This window comes from Sciurus vulgaris (genome assembly GCF_902686455.1).
Source record: "Sciurus vulgaris genome assembly, chromosome: 18".
Classification (NCBI taxonomy): domain Eukaryota; kingdom Metazoa; phylum Chordata; class Mammalia; order Rodentia; family Sciuridae; genus Sciurus; species Sciurus vulgaris.
Genome location: NC_136479.1, coordinates 13,079,521 through 13,106,438, shown reverse-complemented (window position 1 = coordinate 13,106,438; position 26,918 = coordinate 13,079,521). Strand labels below are relative to the sequence as shown.

At 58.1% G+C, this 26,918-nt stretch overlaps 1 protein-coding gene across 3 annotated transcripts in view; it reads right to left on the bottom strand.

Annotated features, from left to right (window-relative positions):
* The window catches only part of XYLT1 (xylosyltransferase 1), a 257,946-nt gene that overhangs the window by 108,297 nt on the left and 122,731 nt on the right, over positions 1-26,918 (bottom strand). The window lies entirely within an intron of this gene.

Genomic DNA, 26,918 nt, shown 5'->3' with positions numbered 1-26,918 from the left:
CCTGTAAGGTGTCCAGTGTCCCAGAGCACGCCCAGGGGGGACACCTCCCAAGGCACAGAGAACACTCATGGGCTCCCTAAATCTGCTCCTGTTGCTATAGAAGCACACAGGTGATAAGTAGCACAGCTGGTGTGTGTGTGTGTGCTTTCTGTTTTTTAAGGAGGCTAAAATGTGCCCCTTCACAGTTCCCAAGGACAAGAGGTGAGGAGAGGGCAGTGGCAACTGCACCGAGCAGTGGACAAGACAGCCCATGCTCTGCACAGCTCTCCATCCAGCAGGTCAGTAAACTGCAGCCCTGTGCCCAAATCTGGCCTGCCACCTACTTTTGTAAATAAAGTTTTATTGAAACTCAGCCACACCTGTTCTTCTGTGCACTGCCCGTGGATGATACCACTAGATGGAGCGGTTGAAATGGAGCGGTTGCCATGGAACCGCTGGCCTATAGAACAGAACACCTCTGTCTGGCCCTTGGAGGAAGAGTCTGATCCTTGCTCTGCAGGAGTTGAGTCTGCAAGCCTCCTCTCCTCTGCAGGGGGTGTAGCTGCCCCATCTCTGTGTCCCCATTTGGCTCAGCTGCAGCCTGAGAAGAAGCCGTCCACAGGGCTGCCCACCTCTCTTCTGCCCCATGTCCCTGGCATGAAGTACCATGAATGACAGCTGACACCAGGAGAGCTCCTGGCCACCATGCACGCTGGGTATGGGTGGGGCACTGAGCATCCGCTACCCAGGGACTTGCCCAAGGTAAGGCGGTGGTGAGGCTGACTTCCGCAGGACAGACCCAGACCCTGGGCTCTCGGCTGCCAGCTGCAGTACCTGATCCAGGGAGCCCGAGGGCCCTGCTGACACCATCGCCTGCTCCCCTCTAGCACCAGCCTGACTCTGCTCAACGGTCTGCTGTGGGCGTGAGACCCGTGAACAGCTATCGGAGGCTGCCCAGCGATCCACTGTGTTGGGGTCATCAGAGAGACGGGTCAGAAGCTGGGGCCACCGAGTGCTACAGCTGGAGGCAGCAGGAGCAGGAGGCAGGGGCAGGAAGAGGGAAGGAGACCCGAGTCACCAGGGCCAAGAGCAGCTGCTGGGCACCCAGGAGCTGCCATTTCAGTGATCCTTGGTGCCCACCAGGGCCTGGTTCCAAGGACCCCCTGAGACGCCAAATTCAGAGGTGCTCGCTCCCTTACATGAAATGGCCTCCTATCCGCAAAGACCCTACACGCGTCTTCCCATCTGTGTTCTTCAAATCCTCTTTAGATACTTAAATCACTTGATTTAGTCATTTGGAAAATGGAAACAGTTGTTTAGGGAATAATGACATGAACTGTGCTCAGTACAGATGCACTTTCTTTTTTTTTTTTTTTTAACAGAGATATTAATAGCAGTGCTATTTTAATGGGAAAATAAAAATAGCCAAATACTGAACAAAAGAGAATCTGCTAACTGACTTAGGATTCACCCACACAATGGACACTATGCAGTTCTTGAAAACCATGGGTATTTTTTTAATTAAAAAAAATATTTGATTTAATTACTTACGCACCTTTTTTTCCCCTGAATATTTTCAATCTGTAGTTGGTTGAACCCCCAAAACTGGAGGCAGAAACGTGGACGTGGAGGGCCGCGGGGCACCCTGACCTGTGATCAGGACCTCCGGGTGGTGGCCCTTCTTTCCCGCCCACAGGGTCTTGTGACGCCTGCGGAGCCCTCGGTTCCTGCGCCCTGAACACACCACGCCGATGCTCCTCTTTCCCTCCTGTCTATCTAGAGGCCCTCGAGGAATCCCAAGAGCCTCTCAGACTCGTTTTCTGAGCACTTAGTGCCACCCAGGCACAGCAGGAAGTGACTCACAGACCCCGCGTGGTGGACAGGCGGGACCGCCCTCTGAGGAGGACCTCCCCTGGCCTTCCACACCGAGGGCAGCCTAGTGCTGTGACCGCACCGCACGCGGCACCGCGCAGAGCCCTGCAGTGCGAGGCCTTGCCTGACCTCCAGAAATAAGCTCCGAGGTCATCACCACCTTCTGCCATCGCACAGAAGAGGGAGGGAAAGGTCAGGTGTCATCCGCCCACAGCCACCTGGGGCAGGCCGTGAACCCGCCCCTGACTCTGGAAGGAGCTGGCATGCTGCCACCCTTCCGTCCTCCGGGGAGGTGAGCCAAGAGGCGGTCAGCTCCCCTTCTCCACGTGGGGACCCAGGCCAGCATCCTCTCCGCCCACAGCAGCCCACGTGGGAAGGGAGCTGGACGGGGCAGGGGCGCCACGCAGTGCCCTTCCTTCTAGGCCCAGAAGAAGGCCGGGTCCCTGCAAGTTGGGCACAGCCAAGCCATGGGGCTGCAGCCAGGGGCCAGGGCCACGCCTCCTCCGCTGCACCACCATCAGCTCTCATGGTTGGGGTCTTAAATGTCCTCTGAAGACCCTTGTGGAAGGTTATTAGAGCCGTACCGAGGCCGTGGGACATCTGGGATGTGGGACCTGGAGGAAGTTAGGTGCTGGGAGCACGTGCCCTTGAAGGGGACATGGGACACCAGCTCCTTCCTCTCTCACTTTTTCACTTCCTGGCTGTCATGAGCTGGACAAGTGTCTTCCACCATACGTTCCCACCATGATGTGCTGTCTCGCCACAGGGCCACAAGCAATGGCCGAGCCTCCATGGACAGAAACCTCTGAAACTGTGAGCCAAAGTAAATTCTCCCTCCCTTAAGCTGTTTGTCTCGGGTATTTTATCACAGCAATGGGAAGGTGACCAACACACTGGTCATGCTCCTGATGGCGAAGGCCCTGCAGCCCTGAGGGTGGCCAGTACAGAGCAGACCCCACCCATCCCCAGTGGGCAGAAGGGACCTCTGCTGCTTAAGGTCACTGAGATTTGGGGGATCTCTGTTATTGCAGCATGGTCTAGCTCATGCTTACTAACGCAGGAGCCAGCTTGACCACCTTCCTCCCAGTTATCCCCAAATACAAGAACCGAGTTTGTTACCTTTTTTTCTTTTCTTTTTTTCTTTCTTATTTTTGACTCCAACAGAGAGACAATCAGTTTGATGACGCTAACCCTAACAACATGAATTTTAATTCTGTCACTAAGCCCGTTTGCTGGACACTCACAAGAGGGCAAGGAATAAGCCAGAGAAACTAAAGTCTTTAGAGACGGCAACAGTCTTATTCTGAGGTTTTTCTCTTTCTGTTAACAGAGGGTCACCAAGTTTGGTGCCCTGAGCGGAAAATCCCCATCAACCCCCAACAACCTCCATAAACTACCTATTTCGAAAGCTCATGTTTTCTACCACTTTCTGGCAGAGTTTCACCAAGCAAAGCTAGGCCGAGGAGAGGCCAGATCCCTTCCTCCATCCGCCACGACCAACACAGCTGATCTCGCGCTCTGAGAATGTCGATTCCTCCGTCTCATTGGCACTATAGGGGACCGCCACCTGATCCCACCTGGCTCCCGAGTCATCCGACTCAGGAGAGCCTACAGCAAAGGGGGTGGCGGGCTCAGGCTGGCCCTGTGGCCTCTGCCCGCCTCAACATGGCTCAGCCGCCCAGAGAAATTGAAAGATTCACGTGCAAGAGGGAAGGAAGATGTTTTGTCCTCTCGAAAGCAGAACTCACAGATACTAGCTTCTAGAAACATCCCCAAGAGGCACGGTCAGTGAGAATCAGGCAGGTCTGAGAATCCGAAGGTCTGGGAATCCATCACCCTGATCCACGCTGTTTTCCACAGTGACCGGTGAGTTCTCCCTCACCTTCCCCCAAATTCGAAAATTTCTCGAATTTTCTTATGCTGTGGGATGAAAATTTTAATAGACTATAATTTCATTGTGTTCATGAGCCTGACCCCGTCCCCCAGTTTTTAAGTGTTCAATGAAGCACTGTTGACCGCAGGGATGAGGCTGTGCAGCAGACCCGCAGGACTTCATTGGATTGCGTGCCTGAGACTTTAGGCCTGTTGGCGAGTGGTTCCCAAAGGCCTCACTCAGCCCGGCCACCGCCTCTCCCCTCCCTGACCCTATGATGGTGTCCCTTGGCAAATCCCGCGTCGCTGAGCCTGCATTGCTTCACCGGCCTACTTCCTGTCCTCAAGGCTCACCCCCGGGCTGCACGCTACAGGATTCCTTCCTACGTGAGCGTGGACTACCGCCCCTGTACATACACCTTGCCTTCCATGGCCATTCGTCCGTCTGTGGACCTGAGAGGTCACCCTTGATTCCTCCTGTGGTCCCCAAGAGCCCCACAGGTCTCAGCTCTTCTCCTTTCTCTGGATTCCCCCCCCCCCAAGTCCCCAAAGCCAAACCCACATCCTCTTCTCCATGCAAAACCTCAGAAGGTTCCAGCAAATCCACTGGAGAGAACTATCACTGGCCAATGTCCACGCGTCCCCATGCTCCAGCCCTTCACGCCGAGGATTCCCAGAGCACCGTGTCCCTGGTCCTGCGGCACACTCGCAGAGGCACAGATCCTAAGTGCCCAAGGTCACCCTGCTCGTCAGGAAGCGACTCAAGCTCCCTGGGCCTCAGTTTCCTCACCTGGAACATGGGCCCAGTGGGGGTAATCTGGTGAGGATGCATGTATGTGAAGCTTCTGGAACCTTCCTGCCACTCAAACAGGAGGAAGAATGAACTACAGACCCAGACTGGGGACCTACTGGTTAATGCTGGCCTTGGCTTCTCCACCCAAGTGGACCAGATGTGACTTCTCCATCGTGATTGCCCGACGACGCCTCCTGCATTCTTAACCGACCCTGCTCTCTCACCTTGGGTTATTTATGCAAATGCAACCCTTTGACTTATTTTATTTTAATGCACTTATTACAATGATTGCACATTTCAATGTTTGCGTGCGAGCTTCAAAACTCTAATTACTCTGCTGTCACCTCACCTCGAAGCCGTTGCTAGAATCCATTTTTATTCCGGAGGAATAATTAAATGCAATCATGTCCTCCATTTCTGTTCAACCTTGGGCATGTGTAGAGCCAATTTCAATCAGGTAGAAATATGCTAACCACGATATGGGCTGTTTCTGTCTTTCCCGGGTTGTCTGGCGTCCACACCTCGGGGTGGCTCTCCACTCGGTTTGCTGCGTCCCGGGCCCTGGGTCCTGTTTCTGAGAGGTGGGGCGGTGGCTGTGTTTTTGAACTACATGCTTAGAGATCAAGCTCTGCTCTTGCTGCTGTGTAGATGGAGCACCCAGCAGGGAGGGCAGAGGGCCGGGCACCTGTCTTGCCTTAGTGACACTCCATTTTCTCATCTGTAAACAGATGGGTGAGGGGTCCAGGAGTGCACCTGAACGTTCTCTGAGTCAGGTGTAAATCAACATGATCGGCGCACAAAGTTCTGCCACTTCAGCTCATGGAAAATCCATTTGATGCTGCTGGGAACCGTGGTACATGTCTTCTCGTCCCAGTGGCTTGGGAGGCTGAGGTAGGAGGATCACAAGTTCAAGGCCAGCCTCGGCAACTTAGGAAGGCCCTTCCTCAAAATAAAAAATCAAATGGAATGGGGATGTGGCTCAGTGGTAGGGAAACCTAGGTCCAATCCCCAGCACCATGCATGTGAGCATATGTGCACGCAAAAGAAAAAAAGAAAAGAAAAACAACTTGATGGACTTTAGGAGACGGAGGGATGGAGGATGGAATGGAGGCTCTGACATCCCAGCCTCATCCTTCCATCACTGAATCTCGGATTCGGAAGTCTGGAGTCAGGCTGACACCGGCCGATTCCTCCCTCCTCCATTCACCAGCTCTTCACGCCAGGACAGGCCACTTCATCTCTCTCTGCCTGTTTCCAGGGAGTGGAGGCTGGCACCTGCCTCCCAGAAACCGAGTGAATAGATCAAGCATTTACTCAAGCGTGTGGGCAGCGCTCACTGCGTGCAAGGACCCGCTCCCCGCCTTGCACCTCCTGACTCACCTCACCTTGGTGACGTGCCTGCGCGGGAGATACTTTCATGGTCTCCACTTTGTTTTTGATTTTGGATGGGAATGCTGTTTCTGGGACTGAATCCACCCACCTCGGAGTCATCTGAACCCAGGCTCTCCAAGTCTGGAGGTCACGCCTCTCAGCAGCTACTAAGCATAGGGATGGGATGGGCACAGTGGTGTACACTTTCAATCCCAGGGACGTGGGAGGCTGAGGCAGGAGGATCGCAAGGCTGAGGCCAGCCTGAGCAACTTAGTGAGACCCCATCTCAAAATAAAAAGTGGACAAGGCTCAGGGCGTGGCTCAGTGGTAGAGCAGCCCTGAGTTCAATCCTTGTACCAGGAAAAAAAAACAAGGTGGGGCAGAGGGAAGGTGCCAAAGGGAAATCCCAGCAGGTGTGCTGCTGGACGGGAGGCACCTGTCCTACCGCTGGCCGGCCGGTTTATGGCTTCCTGCTGGGCCAGGTGCATGGGTAGCTGTTTGCTGAACTGGCTTTGTTCTTATCGCCAGGGCTACCAAAGTCACTGGGAGGGACACTGGGGGAAAAGCCCACCCCTGCTTCTGGAAGGACCTCGGTGCCAGGGTGGACGAGTGGAGGTGCAGTGCGCGTGGACCTGGTGAGGACGCGTAGCTGCAAGGGCTGCCAGTGCACAGGCCCCTGGCCTGCCTGGAAGGCGGCTGCCCTGTAGCGAGCCCTGGGCCATGCTGGACACGGGCAGCTTCGCCAGAACTCCACATGAAAAGACCTCTGCAGCCCAGCCCCATGCGAAGGGGGCGCACAGGCCTGGGTGAGGAGGAAGGAGCTGGACAGGTGGGCTGGCGGGTCCAGCCTCCGCTCCTTCACCCCGAGACAGGGCGGGAGGGGCAGGAAGCTCACCCTCTGGAGCCTCCGTCTTCTCCTCTCCAACCACGGTGGGGAAGAAGAGCAGCTTCGCAAAGTGACCCTGGATTCCAGGGGACAAAAGAACACCCCATCTGCATACAGCACCTGCCAAGCAGCCACATGACCCTACTTTTAACTGCTGAGCGGGTGGGGTGAGGGGTAGTGGGTTCAAATCCAGACCTTGCCACTTCGCTTACTAAGGGACCCGGGGTGCATTGACCCAGGCCAACCTTAATTTCCCCTCTGTTAAATGGGGATAAATACTATAGCCCAACGGGGCCGCCCGAGAATTCAGAGCATGAATCCGCCCGAAGCATTCAGATCAGTGCCCAGCATTCCACCAACGTTAGCTGTGACTTATGAAGATGAAATCAACGCTGGCAATGAAGATCTATTGGGGCGGAGCTCAAAGTGTAGTCTGGGGACACCCCGGGGTCCCGAGACCCTCCCAGAGGGTCTTCAAGGACAAACTATTTTCTCCGTAACTTCCTTTCTGCTCATTTTCTTGCAATGGTGCGGTGGAGTCTTCCGCAGCCTCTGTGGTGTCAGGTCTGGCAATACTCAAAGGAGCAGAAGCGCTTCTTTCTACCAGGCCAGACGTCACAGAGACTTGCAAAACCATCTCGCTGAAGCTTGGTTGTTGTTGTTGTGCAAAATATACCTTTTTCCATTAAAAGTCTTACTTCGATAGGCACAAAATGGATTGCTTTCTTAATTGTTTTTAAGTGAATCCATAAATGAGCATTTTAAGAAGGCCTTGGTTTAAAAAGTCCAGAAATGGCAAATAATTGATGGGAGTCATTTTCCTAAACAAAACTCTTCGAGGGTCCCCAAAATGCTTCAGGGCATTAGGGGGTCCTGAGCCGAAGCATGAGAACTGTGATATTTTCACACACGTGTGATCCTGAAGGTCTCCTCGCTTTGGAACCGAAGGCTGAAGATTCTCTTGGGTCTCTCCACGTGACCGGCCTTGGGCTGGACCTGCCTGTTGCTTGGACTGTAATAAATACCCAGAGGAGACAGAGCTGTGCTGAGCGGACACGGGGGTGCAGCAGCAACTCAGGACCCTGAGTCGGGGTCGTGCTCAGGGAGGGAGCCGCCCTTCTGTGGACGGTCCCCCACTCCCTGACTAAACTCCAGCAGGTCCTCTGGGCCTCCTCAAGAGGCCTCCACCTTGGTCTCCAGGCCCGAGGGGAACACTAGCAGTTTGTATCAGCTGTTCTGGTTTAGATGCGCGGTGTCTCCTAAAAGCTTCAGTGTTAGACAAGCAAAATAGTTCAGAGGGGAAATGCTTGGGTTCTGAGAGCCTTAACTTCATCAGTGGATTAATCCACTGATATGGGTTCATTCACCACTGGGTGGTACCTGCAGGCAGGCCGTGCCTGGAGAAGGTCACTGGGGTTTACAGTCTGTCCCTGGTGAGTGGAGCTCCCTGTTTCCCAGTGCCACGTCCTGAGCTGCTCGCCTCCTCCACACGATGCCCTGCCTCACCTCGAACCCAGAGCCACGGAGTCGGCCACCTGTGGACTGAGACTCCTGATACTGCGAGTCAAAATAAACTTCCGCTCCTCACGTCAGGTCTCTTGGTCGCAGTGACGAAAAAGCTGACTAAGCCACCAGCTCAAGGTGGCGCCCCTCGGTCAACCCCAGCCCTAACGCTAAGGCTGCCACAGGAGCGGGCTGTCCCGGTCAGTACCTTCTGGCGGGCGTCTCCCCATCTCTGGGACGGCAGGCGCTGATCTCCAGGAGCACCAGGTGGCCGCCGGGGGTGGACCTGGACCGCCCCCACCTGGCTCCCGGGTTTCTTCCCGACTCTGCTGAGCCCCGTGGCTGCCCTTCCCCAGCCCCATCCTCCCTTTAGAAGGGCCAGTCACCTCTGACAGAGCAGCGGGGCCCAGTTCACGCCGGACTCTCTGCCCTAGTGCAGCAGTCATCGCTGATTAAAGCCCCCTGGCCCTCCGGCCAGCGTCCAGCTTGGTTTTTGTCTGACACTGCCTGCGGCCACTCAGCCTGGACCTCAATCTGCAAAGCACGTCTCTAGAGCCGAAGCCCGGGAGACCGCCAGGAGCCCGGTGAGCCCGCGCCACCCACCCTGCCCTCCGGCCCCTCCAGCACAGGGGAGAATCGGAACGGGCACCTTCTGGGTCTTTCCAGGTCGGCCTGAGAGACAGCTGGCTGTGTGGCGCAGACCCGGGAAGAGAGCTGGCAGGGGCAGCAGGCGGAAGCGGTGCTGGGTGCCCTGGGGGCTCTCTCCGTCCTTCCAGCCTGGGCCACACCCCGGGGGACCTGGAGGACGCGGGGCCGAGTGAAATAAGCCAGGCGTACAGGAGCCAGCATCCCAGTGTCCTACTCAAATGTGCAACCCAGAGACAGAGAGAGATGGAGAGAGATGGAGAGAGAGAGGAAGAGAGGAAGAGAGACAGAGAGAGATAGAGAGAGAGAGACAGAGAGAGAGAGAGAGGGAGAGAGAGATGGAGAGAGAGAGGAAGAGAGGAAGAGAGACAGAGAGAGATAGAGAGAGAGAGACAGAGAGAGATGGAGAGAGAGAGACAGAGAGAGACGGAGAGAGAGAGAGGGAGAGAGAGAGGGAGTCTACATCTCAAATACACGGGAGCAGAGAAGGAAGCAGAGGTGGCCACGGTGAGGTCAAAGGTCGCATGCCAGAGCTCTGAAGGCCCAACACGGCTGGAGCCCTGACCCCGTTGGTCGCGCTGCCCTGCATGAGGGAATCTTCTATAAGCCGCATGTCCTCTCCTCTGGTCTCCAAAGCAGTGACTCTGTCGGGGACAGACCTGGCGGTCCACTCAGGACGGAACCCTGGCCCGTCCGCCGGCGTCGGGCGTCAGCACACTGTGAACCTCGGGTGGACGCAACGGGAGCCATTCCAAACATCACCAGCAAGTCCACAATAAGTAAGTGATACCCCAGAGAATGAAACGTCTCCAGCGGAGGCCAGGGGTCGGCACGGGCCGGCTGTCTTTGGGGTCAGGGTCCCCAGAACCTGGTGGAGCTCCTGTCACTTGCGCTGGCTGGGATGGGGCCTGGAGAGTTCCTGCTAGGGCGGCAGAGCTGGGGAGTTGTCCCTGAGGCTCCCTGGCCCCCCAGGCCAGCATGTGCCCTTCTGCAGGAAGTGGGGCACTTCCAACCGGGGCAGAGGCAGGGCCAGGCTGGGTCAAGGTCACGCCGGGTCAGAACTGACGCTGGGAACTAGAGGCCAGAGACAGCGTGAGGTTGGGGAGCCTGCTTCAGCAGGGACCGAGGGACAGGGAACGTCTTCAGAAGGTGTGGGGCAGGTCTGCTCGGGAGCACAGTGACCCGCACAGGGCGGTTCGGATGGGAAGCCTCACCGTGTCTGGAACGTGACCCTTAGATGGGCCTCTCCCAAACCCCTGTCACCCGGGTCACCTGTGACCCACGCCGAAGGCCACCATACCCAGGAGGGGGCGTGAGGGACATGAATGAGCAACCCTTCCGGATGCTTCCAGGACAGGTCTCCACCGGGGCCCCCGCGGACACTGGGGAAGACTCGTTATGTGGAGGGCACGTCCTATGCTGTGTCCAGCAGCACCTGTGACCTTGACCCACCAAGGCCAGTAACAGTCCCTGTGACAATGTCCCCAGACTGTTATCAAATGTCCCCTGCAGGGGAGGAGGGGCCAAATCCCTGCCCTGCCGTGGCCCCGTGCAGACCCGGGCTCTTGGAATTTGTTCTGTCCAGAAACGACCTTTCCTGGTCTTAAGTCCTAACCAGGCCGAGGAACCAGCCCAAGTGCTGGGGACAGGAGGGGTCAGCGGGGAGGAAGAGGGCGGCTAGAGAAGGGGCTCAGGTAGCCAGGATGGGTGCGGAGGAAGAGGGGCAGGCAGCCAGTGGGTGGTCAGGGGGAAGAGTGGACAGAGGGTCAGGGTCCGTACTGGGCAGGGGGACAGTCCCAGAGTCTGCAGCGTGGCCTTTGGTGTCCGTGGGAGCTCACTATTGGGCCAGCGGCCGCACCTGGAACAGAGACACCTGGCCTACTCCATGGAGCGTCCTCCTTTGCTTGGGGTTTAACCCCTTCCAGAAGATTCCAGCTAAACATCTGGATTTCTGCCCTTTGATCAAATACCAGGGGACCTGGCAATGCTGGGCTTGGATTTCCACCTGTGACATCACCTGGGACCTGGGTAGTGGGCCCTGGTGTCCAGAAGTGCACAGGCTCTGCAAGCACCACGGCCCCCTTCCAGCCTGCTCCCCGGCCCCTGGCTCGGCGGCAGGCCTGTGGGGCAGCTCTGCTGGACGCTGAGGACCCAGGTTCTTCAGGACCCCCTGCCTCCTGCGCATGACCTCGAATACCCCAGCATCCTTGGTGACTCCTTTTATGGACTGCCCCCGATGGAGTGTTCTGGAAATATTGGTGACATTTCTGGTCATCACCACGATTAGCAGATACCCCGAGCACTTAGCCAGTGAGGGGACACCAGATACCCAGCAAGGCAGAGTGGCACACGCCGCCCAATGACAAAGAACTGGCCTGCCTCCTGTGGGACTTGTGAAGGCCCTCAGAGGGCACGGGAGTGACCAACTGATTTATCACTCTTGGGCCAGGAGCTCGATCGGGTTTACACATGACACAAAGCACTTGTGGGTGGTCTTCCTGCAAACACTTTTCTGGGAAAGTAACTACGATTTCGTGCAAGGGCAGACTTTACGTCTCGAAGTCTGACTGCGATGTCAGAGAACTCCATCGGCAGGAGTTCTGGGCACAGCGAGTCACCCACGAGCGTACCTGGGCGCCAGCCGCATCGGTCACTGCCGAATTCTTGCTCATTCAACAAACAGCAGCGACCTCTTCCTGTACCCTCGGGTCCCCTGCTACTCAGGAGTGGTCCAGGGACCAGCGGCAGCGGCATTACCTGGGAGTCTGTTAAACTGTGCAGGACCTCGGGCGCCTCCTGGGCAGGCTGGGTCAGGATCCAGTTAGCAGCAGCCCGGCTGATGGGTTCCTGGCATGTTCAGGTTTGAGACCTGCTAGTCTAGTGTTGCTTAACATCATCCCGAACGGAGGAAAACTGAAAGCATCTCCTCTAAAGTCGGGAACAGGACAAGGATGTCCAGTCTCAGCACTTCTATTCAATAGGGTTCTGGAAACTCCAACCAGGGCGCACAGGCAAGAGAAGGAAATTAAAGGGATCCAAACAGAGAGAAGAAATCAAACCATCTCTGTTCGCTGAAGACGTGATCCGATGTCCGGAAGACCCACACAGCTCCACCAGAAGGGTTCTGGAGCCTCTCAAGGGATCCAGCCAAGTGGCAGATACAAGATCAACACCCATAAATCAAGTGCTTTCCTAGGCTCCAGCGGCAATTCTGCTGGGAAAGAAATCGGGAAAACCAATCTATTCACAATAATCACCCAAACCCCTGGAAATCCATCTAACCAAGGAGGCGAAAGAGCCACACGGTGAAAATTATGGAACACCGAAGGAAGAAACCAAAGACTTGGGAGGTGGAGAGGCCTCCTCTGTTCTTGGATGGGCAGAATTAATACGAACCTGACCATTTGAAGAATAAAAGATATACCCGCTGTTTATAAATTGCTTTCCTGTGTTTCTTCTTCATTTTATGTCACACGGATCACTTTTTAGAGTCGTGGATGTCAGAAGGTTAGAGTGAAGTACAGATTTCACTTCAGGATGGAAGAACTTTTGTGAGAACTTGTCTTGTGAAGAGGGACAGCCTCTGGTTGATTCTTTCTAGAAACTTCTATGTGGGCGCTCGCTTTCAGTCACTCTGCTCCTGGTGGAGAGCCAGGCCAGGAGGGCAGCCGACGGGTTTGCACAAGATGCAGGGTGGGCGGTGGGACGGATGTGTGCCTGGGTTCGAGTCTCACAAGGACGTGGACCCGGCCCCTGTGGGCCCCGAGGACAACAGGGGAGGTTTCCAGCCCACCCTTCATGAGGCGGGTGATGTACTCAAGGGTCCCCAGGTGCCGGCTAGCTGAGCTCCCACTGGGTGATAAGAGCTACCACGGGGAGCGCTTACGGAATATTCTATGGTCTGCATTAAATGGTCTACACGGATTATCTTTAAAAATTCCAGAGCGGCTCTTCTGGGTGAGTTCTAGCATCTACACTTTACAGGTAAAAGTTTGGAGGCACAGAGAGGTTAAGTCATACACCCCAAATCACACAGCATGGCCATAAAACCTGCCCTCTCTTCCCATGGCCTGTTAACAAGGAGCCTTGGCTGAGTGCAGATGACCCTGAGGGGGAAGACCACCCCCACCAAGAAGAGAGGAACCACTAAGTATGCCAATCATTAACGGGGGGCTGCCAAAAGGGGGTAGCTGTCGCCACCTCTGATCCCTTCTCTAGCTTCCTTACTTGAGGTGAGCCCAGCCAGCCGCCACATGCTGGGTGTCCTGTTCCCCAAGGGGACTTCTCTACCCCTCTTGCCTCGAATCCCTGCAGCCTCCTGTCCTGGCCTCCCTCCCTCGCGGGCTCCTCCTACCCGCCCTCTGGGACGGGCCTCTGCTAGTGAAGGACACCCAGCTCAACCCGGGCCTCTGTCTCGCTGCCCCCACACCTGCTTCCAGGGGTAACGGATGGGTCCCGCCCGTGAGCTTATTACCACCGAACCTCCAATGAACTGCGAATGAGCACGGAGCCAGCGACATACTAAGGAAAGACGCCCGTCAATAAATAGAGGCACATACCCATGCACACGAGCCCAATTAAATCACATCATCTGAAAGCCAGGGCCACTTGGGGAAGGGACAGGGAGAGAGGAAAGTCTCCTCGTGCTGCCGGCCACGAGGTTTCAGGACGGAGTTTCCTGGCAGCTGCCAATGAATTATTTTCCTACGCAGAGGTACAATGAATCCACCAGCTGTGCTGGCCTCAGCCCACCCGACCGGGAACAGGGGCTCCAAGCACGTTTTCATTGGCCAAGTGTCCCAGCAAGGCTGCTCCTTGCAAACGCTAAGCACTGCACTGGCGCCTCCTGTTTACACGTGAGCTGGGCGTGCATAGAGGATGTCTGTGGATCAACGGGAGGCCCGGGAGTCACGCAGACCGCAACACCCACAGCTGGGCTTTCAGAGGGTGACTTCTGCATCCTGGAGGAGGGTGTCCATTGTGAGTGGGTTGGGACGTGTCCTCTAGGTGCCCCAGGTCATTAGACCCCCTGTTCTTTACCAGGCTTCGGGCTCTGGATACAAAACCTCTGCACAATGCAATTTTTTTTCTTTGGTGGTCCTGGGAATGGATCCTGAGGGTCTCAGGCATGCTAGGCGAGTGCGCCCCCCACTGAGCTGCGTCGCCAGCCCACCCCCCTTTTAAAAATTTTTTTTTTATTATTTTGAAGCAGGGTCTCGCTAAGTTGCTGAGGCTGGCCCTGGACCTGGGGTCCTTGTGCCTCAGCCTCCTGAGTGACTGCGTTACAGGCGTGTGCCACCGTGCAAGGCTCACAAGCAACTTTTGGGCACACTGCCAACACCCCCAAGGGAAGCTCTGGTCACCCCCTTCAGATGGAACGTGAATGTCAGATTGTCCATTGTTTCAAACGGAGTCAGGAGAAAGTAATGGACAGGCACAGTGACCAAGACATGCTACCATGACATGCTGGGCACTGTCCCATGAGGAGATTACAAATGCACACTCTGGAGTCAGTCTTCTGAATTTGAAATCTGGCTCTGCCCACTTCCCGGCTGTGTGGTCTTGGGAAAGTGAGTTAACCTCTCTGAGCCTGCTCTCTTCCTGTGTAAAATAGGGCACATTGATAGCTAAACCTCACAGGGTTGGTGAGGAGATAAGTTGATTCAGAAAACACAGCATCAACAAAAGATGACTATTATTGACAAAGGTCCACCCAAAGTTGTCCAGTCACGCTTGATGAATTCACCCACAGATATTCCCTGTGTGCCAAGCATAAGCCAGGCACTGGTGCAGATGCAGGGCTGTCTATGAGTAGACAGATGCCTGCTCTCATGGAGTTCACACCTCAGTGGACGCAGCACCACCAACCTACCAACAACCCCAAGCTGAGCATCTGTTCATCACCATTTGAAGATGCAGTAACTGAGGCTGCGAGAGACCCTCCCAGCAGGTTGGGGAGCTAGGACCGTCCCTCCTGGAGAGACACGAAATCTGGAAGAGCAACAGGGCAGAGGCAGCTGGCGGCGGCAGAAGCCCGTCTCCTCTCGCCCTCCTGTGCTGCTCTGCTCACTGACGCTCCTCCTGGGAACAGGTGCCATGCAGGCTGAAGGGCCAGTCAGAGGCTGGCAAAGTTCCTTATTCCAAGGGCTGAGCCACGGCTCCTTTCTGGCCAGCCAACCGTGCTGGATTCCCGCGGTCTGGCTGGATTCTGATCAACGACGGGGGCAGTGGAACGCACCTAGCGGGACCTGGTTCTGAGACCCCGCAACTGCAGGTATTCAGATCACCAGGCGGCTCTCCCTGGACTTGGGCTTCGGGGAAACCCAAGGCCCGGCAGCCTCCCTCTGCACCGAATATGTCTTCGGCAAGCTCTGAGGTGTCCTCTGCTCCTGGGGAACCCCAGCAACTCACTGGGGGTCCTGGGAGCCTGCAAGGCCCCAGGCAGGTCACCCACTTGTCCCTGGAAGTGTCTTTCCATTTACTTAGGAAAACTCCAGGCAGCAAGTTGGGGACTCACGCCCTGTCTACTGAACACAGGCCGAATGCCAACCCAAGAGCAGCCTCTGCCCACTGCTCCCCTGGGTGGGAGGTACTGGAAACCTTCAGAGGCGGAGCCTGGTGGGAGGTTTTCGGGTTGTTGGGGCGTGTCCTGGGAGGCACAGAGGGACCCGCCCCTTCCTCTTCCTCTCTGTCCTTCCCAGCCCATTTTGCTCTGGTCTGTGCTACCCCCACTGCCATCCAGCACCCCCACCAGAGAGTACTTTGTCCTGATCATGGACTGGACCCTCCAAAACTATGAGTCCAAATAAACCTTTTCTCTCATGAAGTTGATTTTTCTCAGGTATTTGTTACAGTCTCGGAAAGCTAACACATACATGTGTTCGTGCCTGGTACATTTTTGTGTAAGTTTGACAAATGGCGCCCTGCTGGAACTGTCCCTTTTGCCACTTGCTTCATTCAATGCTTTAGCATTTCTGCCCTGTCCCTTCTTTTCCCTTAGTGTCTGCATTTCTGAAGTGGACCCAGATAACAAGGCACCGAGGTGGACAGCACTGAGTACCCATCTCAACCTGGCCTGCCCTTTGGGACCCCTGGGAGCTTGTAGAATTGCCAGTGCCAGTGCCAGGCCCACCCTGGAGATGCCAGGCTAGTGGGTTTGGCCTGGGACCAGGCAGCTGAATTTTCAAGGCTTCTGGGTGATTCCGTTGGGTGTGACGGGTGGGCATAGCTGAGGCAGGTTCAGGCTGCTCAGTCTCCAGAGCAGAGAGGCACTGCCTGAGGGTGACCTGCCCTGTGTACCAGCACATGCCCAGAAGGGCACCCGGGCCGTGACCGGGCACTGGGGCACCCTCTGCATGCCGTCCCCACCTGGGTGCTGAGCGTGCTGGGCTGAGGCGGCCTCCTACCCTTTGCTTCCATTACTTGGTCCTTTTCTTGCCTCATATTAGACCTACACACTGACGTTATTAAAAGACAAATGGCCCGCCACCATCCCTCAAATCCAAGCGAGGGCTCGAGGAGCCTGCGACTCAGCCCCAGGAGATCACGTTGCCCGCCAGCCACCGAGGTCGAAAGACGGAGGCCGAGCTGAGCCCTCCTCCTCCGTCTAAGCCAGGAGCTGCAGGGAGCGGGGAGAGGCGGCCGCTGCCTCCTGAGGGCACCGGAGGAGACCCAATGTCCAGAGCCTCCTCTCCGTCCCCAAAACATCTCGGGCGTCACCGTGGCCTCATGCCCTTCCTGGACAATCCTGGGACTGGGGGGTCCTCATCACATGGTGGCCCAGGGTTCTGCAGGTCTGTGGGTCTGGCCTGAGATGACCAGCCCCCTGGCCCTCGTCCCCCAGGGTCGGCGGGGGAGACAGTGGCGATGCCCCTCCCCCGCACCGCCCCATCGGCGTCTTGGGTCCAGAGCTGCTGGGAAGCCCCCTCCCCCCTCCAGGGATGGTGCCCTTGGGGAAGCTGAGGCTGCCCCACCCCCTGCAGGGCTGGCTGACCCAGAGCCCCACAGCCCCAGGCCAAGCCTGCAGGCTGCTCCATTCACAGACGAGGGGCCACGGCTCGGAGGCTCACCCAGCCTCTCCCCCACCCCCCAGGGCCCGCGGGAGGGCTGCTCTGCTCCAGGGGGAGCAGGACAACCCGGAGGAACAGGAGAAGGTCTGTAGAAATGATTCCTGACAGGTGACCAGACACTACAATAATGACGTTTGCTTTGTCCTCGCTCAGAGCCAACCCAGCTCAGGTGGGAGGATGCAGCCGCAGGCCACCTTCAGACATGGCCGGCGGGCCCAAGGTGGCCCAGTTCTCTCCAGGTCCCACCGCTGGGAGGATCGCGGGAAAGGTGGGATCGGGGCTTGAAGGATGCAGATATGCAAGTGAGAACCTCCAGGGACCAACCACCTGGCAGCGCAGAGAGCCACCAAGCCATCCAGGGACAGAGCATGCGGGGCAGAGGCGGTGAGTAGCACCGTCTGAGAGCTAGGCTGCTTTAACTGCACAGTTACTATGCGCGGCGGCCGGAGCTTCGCCGCAGGACACCTTCGGAGGCAGCTGCTATGTTTAACAGACCCATTTAACAGACGAGGAAACTGAGGCCCGGGAGGGATCGATGACCTGCCCACGGCCACGCAGCTGGTCATCTGCGGATCCGGGATGTCGCCTCCCGCCTCAGCGCTGGCCCTGCACGAGTGGGTGGGGGACGCAGGCGCGCCCCGTCCTGGCATGAAGGAAGGAGGAGCTGGCCCGGAACGCCGGTCGGCTGGCGCATCTGGAGAAGCCTGGCCAAGGGGAGCAGATGGCGCCGCGGCAGATGTTAACGCGGCGCGCTTCTTCCATATGCTTTTCCGTTTGGCGGTAATGAGTGAACCGTCCTTTGATATCTGTCAGGAGCTGGAACTCCGAGGGCCGGTGGCACTCGCGGCCACTCAGCAGGACACGAAGGGAAGCTGGCCGGCCTCTCTTTCCCTCTCGGAGGACGGCTGGAGTGCCCAGCTCATGCGTCCTGCGCTGCCTGGGCGCCTCCGCGTTCGCCCCAGACATCCCAGCGTCTCTGCGCGCCTGCGTCGGTCACCCCAGGACTCAGCAGGAAGGACCTCGTGGAGTTTCATATTTTGCTTTTGAACCAGAAAAAAAAATCCAATCTGAAAATAAAAATTGGCTGGATCCGCTGGGCTACTTGGGTCCTGTGGGTGCGCCAAGGGCAGAGGTGCTGCCCGGTGCTGGGGGACAGGCTGGGGACTGCGGGAGCGGAGCAGGACCGGCCTCTGGCTGCAAGCTCCGCCCCCGAGGGTGGCCGTGCTCCCGGGTCTGCGAAGGGTCTACAGCAGAACTCACCTACCAGGGAAGGCGGGGCTCTCCCAGAAGGCCCGGCGCCTGCTCTCAGAAGGTCCCTGCATCCCTCCGGGGACTCGGTGGCAGAATGAATGACCAGGGTGTTTCTCCTCAGATCTGTGATCCCTCCGCCCCAGGAAGTTCACACACATGGCCGTGACTGGCAGGGCTGGGATTTGAACCAGGCTCCTGAGAGCCCATAAATCAGGCCCCTTCCCTTCCCCTCCGTGAATGGGTGCAAGAGGTGGAGCTCTGGGTGGGTCCTAGTGAGGTGAGGGAGAAAGAAAAAGCACGGCAGGAAGGAGGCAAGAGGAGGTTAAAAGGAGACCCTGGCTTTACTCGGAAGGTCCTGAGCTAAAGCTCCCGATTACTCTTCTCCTGGGGCCAGTTTTTCCCCAAACCTGTCACTCCCCAATTTCTAGAAAATCTACAAATCTTCACTGACAGTCTCCCAGTTACTGGAAATTCGGCGTCAGGAAAGCTTCCTGGGGCGATGGACTAGCTCATGCGTTTTTACAACAGATGGGGCAAAGGGAGGGAGAGATTGATTTACGGGACCTAAAATACGGCGCGTTCCAGATGTTGTGCAGCGCTGGGCCGAGGGGGCCGGGTGGACTGAAGGCCCCGAGAGCAGCCAGGCGCCATCCTGAGATTGCAGGACCAGCGTCCTCTCCACATGCCCTCCCAGGCCAGCCCCTCACTGAGGTCCCTTTAAGACAGGAGCCTGAGACCCCCGCAGCACGTGTCCCTCCCGAACGTGGCTCCCTGCTTCCCCGAGTGAGCCTCTTCTCCACTCTCCGTCCCATGGCCTTCAGACCTGTGCCGTGACCTGTGTCAAGACCCTTTGTCCTGAGTCGGGGTCCGCTGCTCCATGGACCCTCTCTGCTGACCGTGATAGTTACAGGAGGCGGCAGTCCTTGAACTTGGGTAGCGTGGGAGGGGCCAGGCAGGTACAGACTACATCATCAGGGACCAGGATGGCCCCAGGAAGTCACCAGGAATCCACGCCAGGGGTGCCCTCCAGGCCTCGGTAGATCACGGAGGGGCTTCTCAGTCCCCAGGGGACAAGCTGCTCTTCCTAGTCACTGGAAGCAGCGGCCCTCAAGCATCCCTGGACACGCACTCGTGGAAACGCTGGGTCCAGATCAACTTGCCACCCTGGTGGGTCCGTGGTCATCAGAGCCCTGAAACCGGCTTACAGAGCTCACACCAATCAGACAGGAACGCCGAAGGGCCTCAGACAGACAGGGCTCCAAGCTCACAGCTCCATGGAGAGGAACCATTACTCATCATCATCCCTCTTAAAGCAGAGGCAGAAAGAGGCCTCACAGCTCACAAGTGGAAGAGCAGAGCTGAACCCAGGCCGTCTGTGTAGACCACTCAGTGTAGGCATTGTTCATCAGGCCCTTACACTGTCCTGGGCACTTAAACACCTTCTGCTACTAAGAAAACAAACTTGGGAAACTAGTCCCACTTCATAGACAAGGCAACTGACCTCCCAAGAGCTTAGAGGTCAGACCCACCCAGTGGCCACTGCTGGGTCATGTTGCAGCCCCATGAGGCTTACAGAAAAAGGTTCCCCTGACCCTGCGCAGTCGCAGCACTGTGACTTGGTGCATGCCCTTGATAACTGGAGTGTAGGCTGAATGTTAGCACCTGCAGATTCCCTTGTACAGTGTGTATCCTGAACAACTGTATGTAGAGCACCGTACCCAGCTACGAAGCAGCAGAACTGAAATTCCACGTCTGACTGACTTGGATTTGGGTTTTGATCATGCAGATGCTCTGCCACGCTTTCGATGTCACTCCTCTCTTGTTAAACTTGCTTCTAGATTCAGGCCAATCAGGGCCACTTGGTAAACACCAAGTCCAGTATGCTTGAGAGGACAAAAGTCAGAAGGTGAACAGATCCTTCTGGATCAGACCCTTTCCATCCCCAGAGGCTGTGGTCATTTCATCAGGGTCTCAAAAAGACCCTGGGCCTGTGGATGGCCACTCTCCGTGGTGAGGCGGTTGTTGAATCCTCACGGTCAGTTTGGCCCGCGGCCCCGCCTCCCCACCCCCATCAGGCGACCACTTTGTGCGGTGACCTTTCCGGATCTGCGCTGTCAGGCTGCAATTCAGTCATCCTGAGGACTGCGCTCCAGGCTCCTCCAGCCAGGAGCTGGCTGCAGGGAGCCCTCCCAGGACCCAGATTCACTGGCATGTCACTTTGCATTAAGGGCCCGCTGCACCGGGCTCCTGGAGAGGAAGGACCACAAGTCTCTGCCGCGTGTCCCCCAGAGTCAGTCGATGCAGGGACAGCACAGATACTAGCACCTGCAAAAGAGATGGGCAGACGGGTCCTTCCAACTGGTGGTGGAAATGGTGATAATGATACCCAGGGACTTTATCTGCCCATCACTTACTAAGCCATGGAACGAGGCTTTGTGGGGACCGACACCCACCGAGCACAGTTCCTCAGCTGGGGAACAGTGCTCTGGCCTTCGCACCATAGGAGGCACAGAGAGGCCCCGAAGAGATCACCGGCCAGCAAGCCCAGAGCACGACCCCAGACTCGCAGCCGCGCCCCTGCGAGTCAGAGCCGCTGGGGTTCCTTCTGAGCTTGCTGCAGCGAGTCCTCCTCGCTCACCTCCTCAGGAGCCTGGCGGGCGGACGCCCCCCACCCCGCACCACGGCCTGCTGTGTCCACCCCAGAACGGGCTGTGCAGACTCGCAACGCAGGCGGCGCCTGCTCCCAGACCCAGCAACGGGCAACTGAGTCACCCACCCAAGGTCCTCCAGCCTGAGCCCTAGACACAGTCACCCACCCAAGGTCCTCCAGCCTGAGCCCTAGAGACACAGTCACCCACCCAAGGTCCTCCAGCCTGAGCCCTAGAGACACAGTCACCCACCCAAGGTCCTCCAGCCTGAGCCCTAGAGACAGTCACCCACCCAAGGTCCTCCAGCCTGAGCCCTAGAGACAGTCACCCACCCAAGGTCCTCCAGCCTGAGCCCTAGAGACAGTCACCCACCCAAGGTCCTCCAGCCTGAGCCCTAGACACAGTCACCCACCCAAGGTCCTCCAGCCTGAGCCCTAGAGACAGTCACCCACCCAAGGTCCTCCAGCCTGAGCCCTGAGACACAGTCACCCACCCAAGGTCCTCCAGCCTGAGCCCTAGAGACACAGTCACCCACCGAAGGTCCTCCAGCCTGAGTCCTGGAGACACAGTCACCCACCCAAGGTCCTCCAGCCTGAGCCCTGGAGACACAGTCACCCACCCAAGGTCCTCCAGCCTGAGCTCTGAGACACAGTCACCCACCCAAGGTCCTCCAGCCTGAGCCCTAGAGACAGTCACCCACCCAAGGTCCCCACCCTGAGCCCTAGAGACAGTCACCCACCCAAGGTCCTCCAGCCTGAGCCCTAGACACAGTCACCCACCCAAGGTCCTCCACCCTGAGCCCTAGAGACACAGTCACCCACCCAAGGTCCTCCAGCCTGAGCCCTGAAACACAGTCACCCACCCAAGGTCCTCCAGCCTGAGCCCTGAAACACAGTCACCCACCCAAGGTCCTCCAGCCTGAGCCCTAGAGACAGTCACCCACCCAAGGTCCTCCAGCCTGAGCCCTAGACACAGTCACCCACCCAAGGTCCTCCAGCCTGAGCCCTAGAGACAGTCACCCACCCAAGGTCCTCCAGCCTGAGCCCTAGACACAGTCACCCACCCAAGGTCCTCCAGCCTGAGCCCTAGAGACAGTCACCCACCCAAGGTCCTCCAGCCTGAGCCCTAGAGACAGTCACCCACCCAAGGTCCTCCAGCCTGAGCTCTGGAGACACAGTCACCCACCCAAGGTCCTCCAGCCTGAGCCCTAGACACAGTCACCCACCCAAGGTCCTCCAGCCTGAGCCCTGGAGACACAGTCACCCACCCAAGGTCCTCCAGCCTGAACCCTAGAGACACCGTCCCTCATGCAACGTCACCCAGCTAATAAGCGGTGGGGTGGGGTCTCTGCACTTTGGTCAAAGGTGTTGTGCGTGGTGACCCACAGCTGAGGTCCACAATCTTTTCTGCCAAGGACCAGCTAAGAACCACGCGAGGGTAGGCAGGCCATGGATTCTCTGTGGCAGCCACTCAACACTGCCGCTGTATGGCCAAGGCAACCATGAGCCATACGTAAACGTGTAGGTGTGCTGTGTTCCAATAAAGCTTTATTTATAAAAGCAGGTGGAGGGCAAGACTTTGTCCTCCAGCCGCAATCTGCTGACTCTTGCTCGAAACCCCTTCCCCACGCCACCTGCCTTTGTGCCAGCCCTTCTCCCCCTCCCTCCCGTGCCTCCCTTCCTGCTGTCTCCAGACTCTCCACATAATCCCTTCGATGATCCCCCACCCTGTGACACGTGACAACTTGGATCTGTCTCTGGGCGCGTGTGGCTGCCTCCCCACTCTTGCCGACGGAAACCAGCCTGACTGACCTGTTTTTCCAGCGTTAGGCTGCCTGCCCTCCGGCTCCCTAGGTACGGGAATTTCACAAAGTTACGACTGAATTCTAAATCTAAGACCCAGCATCGTCACTGTCACCGCTGGGAATGCAAATGACTCTTTTTCAGAACATTAAAAATTAAAAAAAAAAGTTTCAGCTCTGCAGCTACAGAAATTTGAATTGTTCCAAAAACAAGTTTCCAGCATCATCAAGAAAAAAAAAAGAAAGAAAAAGAGCCAGGGTCACGCACAAGTGGCTTGCCAGCGGTGTCTCGTGACTTGGTTGCCCCACTGCCAGATCTAAGAGGCCAGAGAGGATCGTGGCGGAGACTCAGGGCAGAGAACAGAACTTGAGGTTGGAAAAAAAAAAGGAAAGGAAAAACCAGCGTGTAACTTTCTGTTTCAAGAGCGTGGAACTCGCCAGAGACCCGGGTGTCACGACAGACTTCATTTTTTCCGCTTTTCTGGCCCGCCCGCCTCCAGGCCCTCGTTAGAGCACCGGCCCTGGTTGGCAGGGACCGTGGAATCTGCAGGAGGGCGGGAGTGGGGGACGGTCCCGCCCCAGGCCCACAGCCCCGGCCTGGGAGTCTCCTCCAAGGAACGTCGCGGCTGCTGCCCAACTTTCCGAGCTCTTGAGCAGCCGCCTAAGTGGAAATAAAGATGTCCCCCGTTAGGGCTCCGAAGCTGGGAAGCCCAGCTCGGCTTTCGTGGGATGACCTTCTGTTTCCAAGAAGGGCTGCCGGGTCCCAGGACCCGTCTCGGGGAGAGACCGAGGCCAGGTCAGGACCCACAGCGGGTGAGCAGAGCGCGAGCTACAGGACCCCTCTTCAACGTGACCCACCAGCGGCCTGGGAGGGATCACATCCCTGCAGGCCATCGGGTGGAGGTGGTGACGGTGTCCCGTTGGGGGGTGATCTATCCCCGGCTCTGCCACCAAATCGCCATCCTCCTCGGGCCCCTGAACCTGTCACTTCACAGGGGATTTCGTTGGACGACTGGCATGCGGCACGGTGGACCCGTGAGGCTGGCAGATGGGGTGATTCGTTCCCATCACAGATGGGAAACGGAGGCCCTCCCCCATCACCAGCTGTTAGCAACACAGTCAGGAAGCAGAGAGAGCCGGGCGCCAAGGAGCACCCCTGTCATCCCAGCGGCTCGGGAGGCTGAGGCAGGAGGATCGCAAGTTCAAGGCCAGCCTCAGCAACGCACTGGGATGCTAAGCAACTCACCAAGACCCTGTCTCTGAATAAAATATAAATGGGGCTGGGATGTGGCTCAGGGGTTAAGCACCCCTGAGTTCAAGCCCCGGTGGGGGATAAAAGCACGGCAGATCGCGGGCTGGCGGCCTGGAGCCAGCAGCAGGGTTGTGCCGCCCCCACTCTCAGGCCTGCACTTGACCACAGAGCCCTTTGCAGGGAGCCCTGATGGACTGCGCTCACACGGGAGCCAGGAGCTGCGGCTCACCTCTGTGACTGTCCACCCTCATTGCGCATGTGAGAAACCAGCAGACCTCAAACGAGTCAGGTCCACTGACCAGAAAGTGAATGTACAAAGCCAATGGGAAGACAGCGTCCAGCAAAGAAGGAGCTCCAGGGAAAACGACAGGGGAGTTTGCCACCAGGAGCACAGTGAGCAAGCATCCCCTCCCCGAAGACGCTAGGGCCTGGTCACTAGTGAGAGAGGCGGGTGCCGTCTCTGAGCTCCCTGGCAGGCAATGTGAAGAAGGAAACCAGCTGTTGTTGTCCGTGCCACAGCCAGGCTTCTTGTTTACAAGGCTCCCTCGGCCCTCACGTCCCAGGGTCTGGGGTCCTGATTCTGCTCTGGTCCAGCCAGAGCAGGATGACCTACTGCAGGTCTTCCCGACAACCGCTGAACTGAAGAAGCCCCGGCCTGCCGCCCGTCTCTGGTAGAGCGTGTGTTCTCTGAGCATCACCTGGGCAGGTGGCCACGAAGAGGGAGGGACAGCTGCTCTGGCAGGGGACGGTGCCACCAGAACAGCCATGGAAAGGAGGCGGAGGACTCTCTCTCTTCAAGGGCAAGCAGGTGGGCAAGAGCTCATCGGGGGACGTGGGCCCCTGGCCCTCAGCCCCTCCTGGCTGCCCGAGACGCCCTCCTGCACAGGGTGAGCCCACGGGAGCTGGGGAGCCTCCTCCCTGGTTCCCAGGCCTCTCCTCGCCCAGCCCAGTCTAGCTGACCTCGGTCCAAACAGGGGCCACCACGGGCAGGGCCAGGGGCACCTGGCAGGGCCCAGGACTCTTGCACCCACTGGACAGCCGCATGCATGGATGGTCCCCAGGTGGAGACGCGGAGCACTGCGGGCACCACGTGCAGACCCGCAGGGGCCGGGCCTCCGAGGAGGCGGCACTGAGGTTGGAGGAGCCTCCCTGTGCACGTGGGCGGTCCCAGGAGGCGGTGGGCAGGCCTCTGGCGTCCCCAGGTCTCCCTGCCGCAACCGCACCTGCGGTTAGTCCTGCGTGCGCCGACTGGGAGCATCTCCCCAACCGAACGTCCACTTAACCAATTACGTCATGTGACGCTCTGGAGGCGCAAAGCTGTGGATTTACTCCAGACCAGAGGCTGCGGGCTCTCCTCAAAGATTTAAGTGGAAGAAGAATCTCCCTCTCCAGAGGCACAGTGGGCTGCAGGCAAGGCTCTCGGGACAACTCGGGGATCACACCCCAGCTGCCAAGAGCAGAGGCCGGATGGGACGGTGCTCCGGCATCCACGGAGAGGGGTGGGCTCAGATCCCGCCTCTGCCGCCTGCTGGCTGTGTGATCCTGAGCTAGTTCCTTAACCTCTCTGTGCCTCACTGGAAAACCCAGTGGTGGGGACCAAACCCATCCTGCGGGTGTCATCGACAGTGGACAACGCCTGCCTGACACCAGGGGACCTCCCTCGGAGGCTGCCCCATGCGAGGGAGAGATGGTGGGCTTCCCTGGCCCCCCAACACGTCAGGGGGTGTGTTACTGCCCAAAAGTACAAAATAGGCCGAGTGCAGGGCTAAGGGTTTATCGCTGCCCCACAGCCTCTGACCACAGCCAGGAGCTGCTGCGCCAGGAGGGTGTGGGGAGCTGGCTGTTCAGAGCAGCGTGTTGGGAACATTGGCGGGGCTGGCGGGGACAGCACCACGGGGGACACTAAGCAGGACTGTCCTGTGCTGGCCTGGGAGATGGACACGCCCTTCTCCCAGACTCGGTCGGCACCCCACGGCCTGGAGGGCTGCCCGTCTCACCTGTCCCACCTCCAGGAGCTCTTTCCCTTAGCACCAGGGACGAAAGGGACCCTCGGACTCTGGGTGGAAAGATGACAGATAACCCGGGCCTGGGGGCGGGTGCTGGGTGGTTCCACGGAAGCCAGGTTGGGCGGGCTCTGGGCTCAGAGCCGAGAGTTCAGCGGAGACTCCCAGGGGTAGGTGAGCAGGCCGCGTGGACCTGGAGGGAAAGGAACGGCTGTGCAAAGGCCCTGGGGTGAGGAAGGGCTCACCTGGCCGGCAAGGACCGGGAGGCAGGCCAGCGAGGCTGGAGAGGGTCAGTAAATAGAGGACAAGGAGCAGGTCAGCCCGGGAAGAAATGCTGGAGGGGCGATCGGACAGGCCACCTGGAACCGCGGCTCCGACCAGGAGTAACTGCACCCCTGGGGACGCCCTGCCTCCCCCGGGGATGCTCCTGGCACCTAGGGGGTCAGCGCAGGGACGTTGTGAAGTACCCAATGGCGTCCAGAGCCAGGGGCAGCCCAGGTCCAGGCGCCACCGAGTGCCCGTCAGGACCACTGCAAGGACCTCCACTCTGAGCGCGGGGACTGTCCCTAAGGGAACGAGCCCCGGGCTCCGCCTGCACCGGCGAGGCCGCCAGCCGCGAGCCGGGCACTGTCCCCGGAACCCCTCCCATCAACGAGTCGGGAGGAGGGGCAGAGAACCTTCTGCCACCGCGCGGGGGACGCTCCTGGGACTGCCTCCTCGACCCGCCACACGGAAGGAGGCCAGTGTCCTGCCTGGTGACAGGAGAAGCCACCAGCTGCCTGGGTACCGGGCCGCGGCCAGGGAGCCACCAGAGGGGAACACCAAGGGAGCCCTGGCCGCGCGGGCAGGGTGTGGCGGCCCCGGGCCCCCGTCTCTGCCCGCGGCCACGGAGGGGCAGCCCGCGCTCTCTCAGGACCCGGAGGTCCATCCTCCCGGAGCCTCCAGCCTCAGCCCCGTTTCCTGCGGGTGCTCA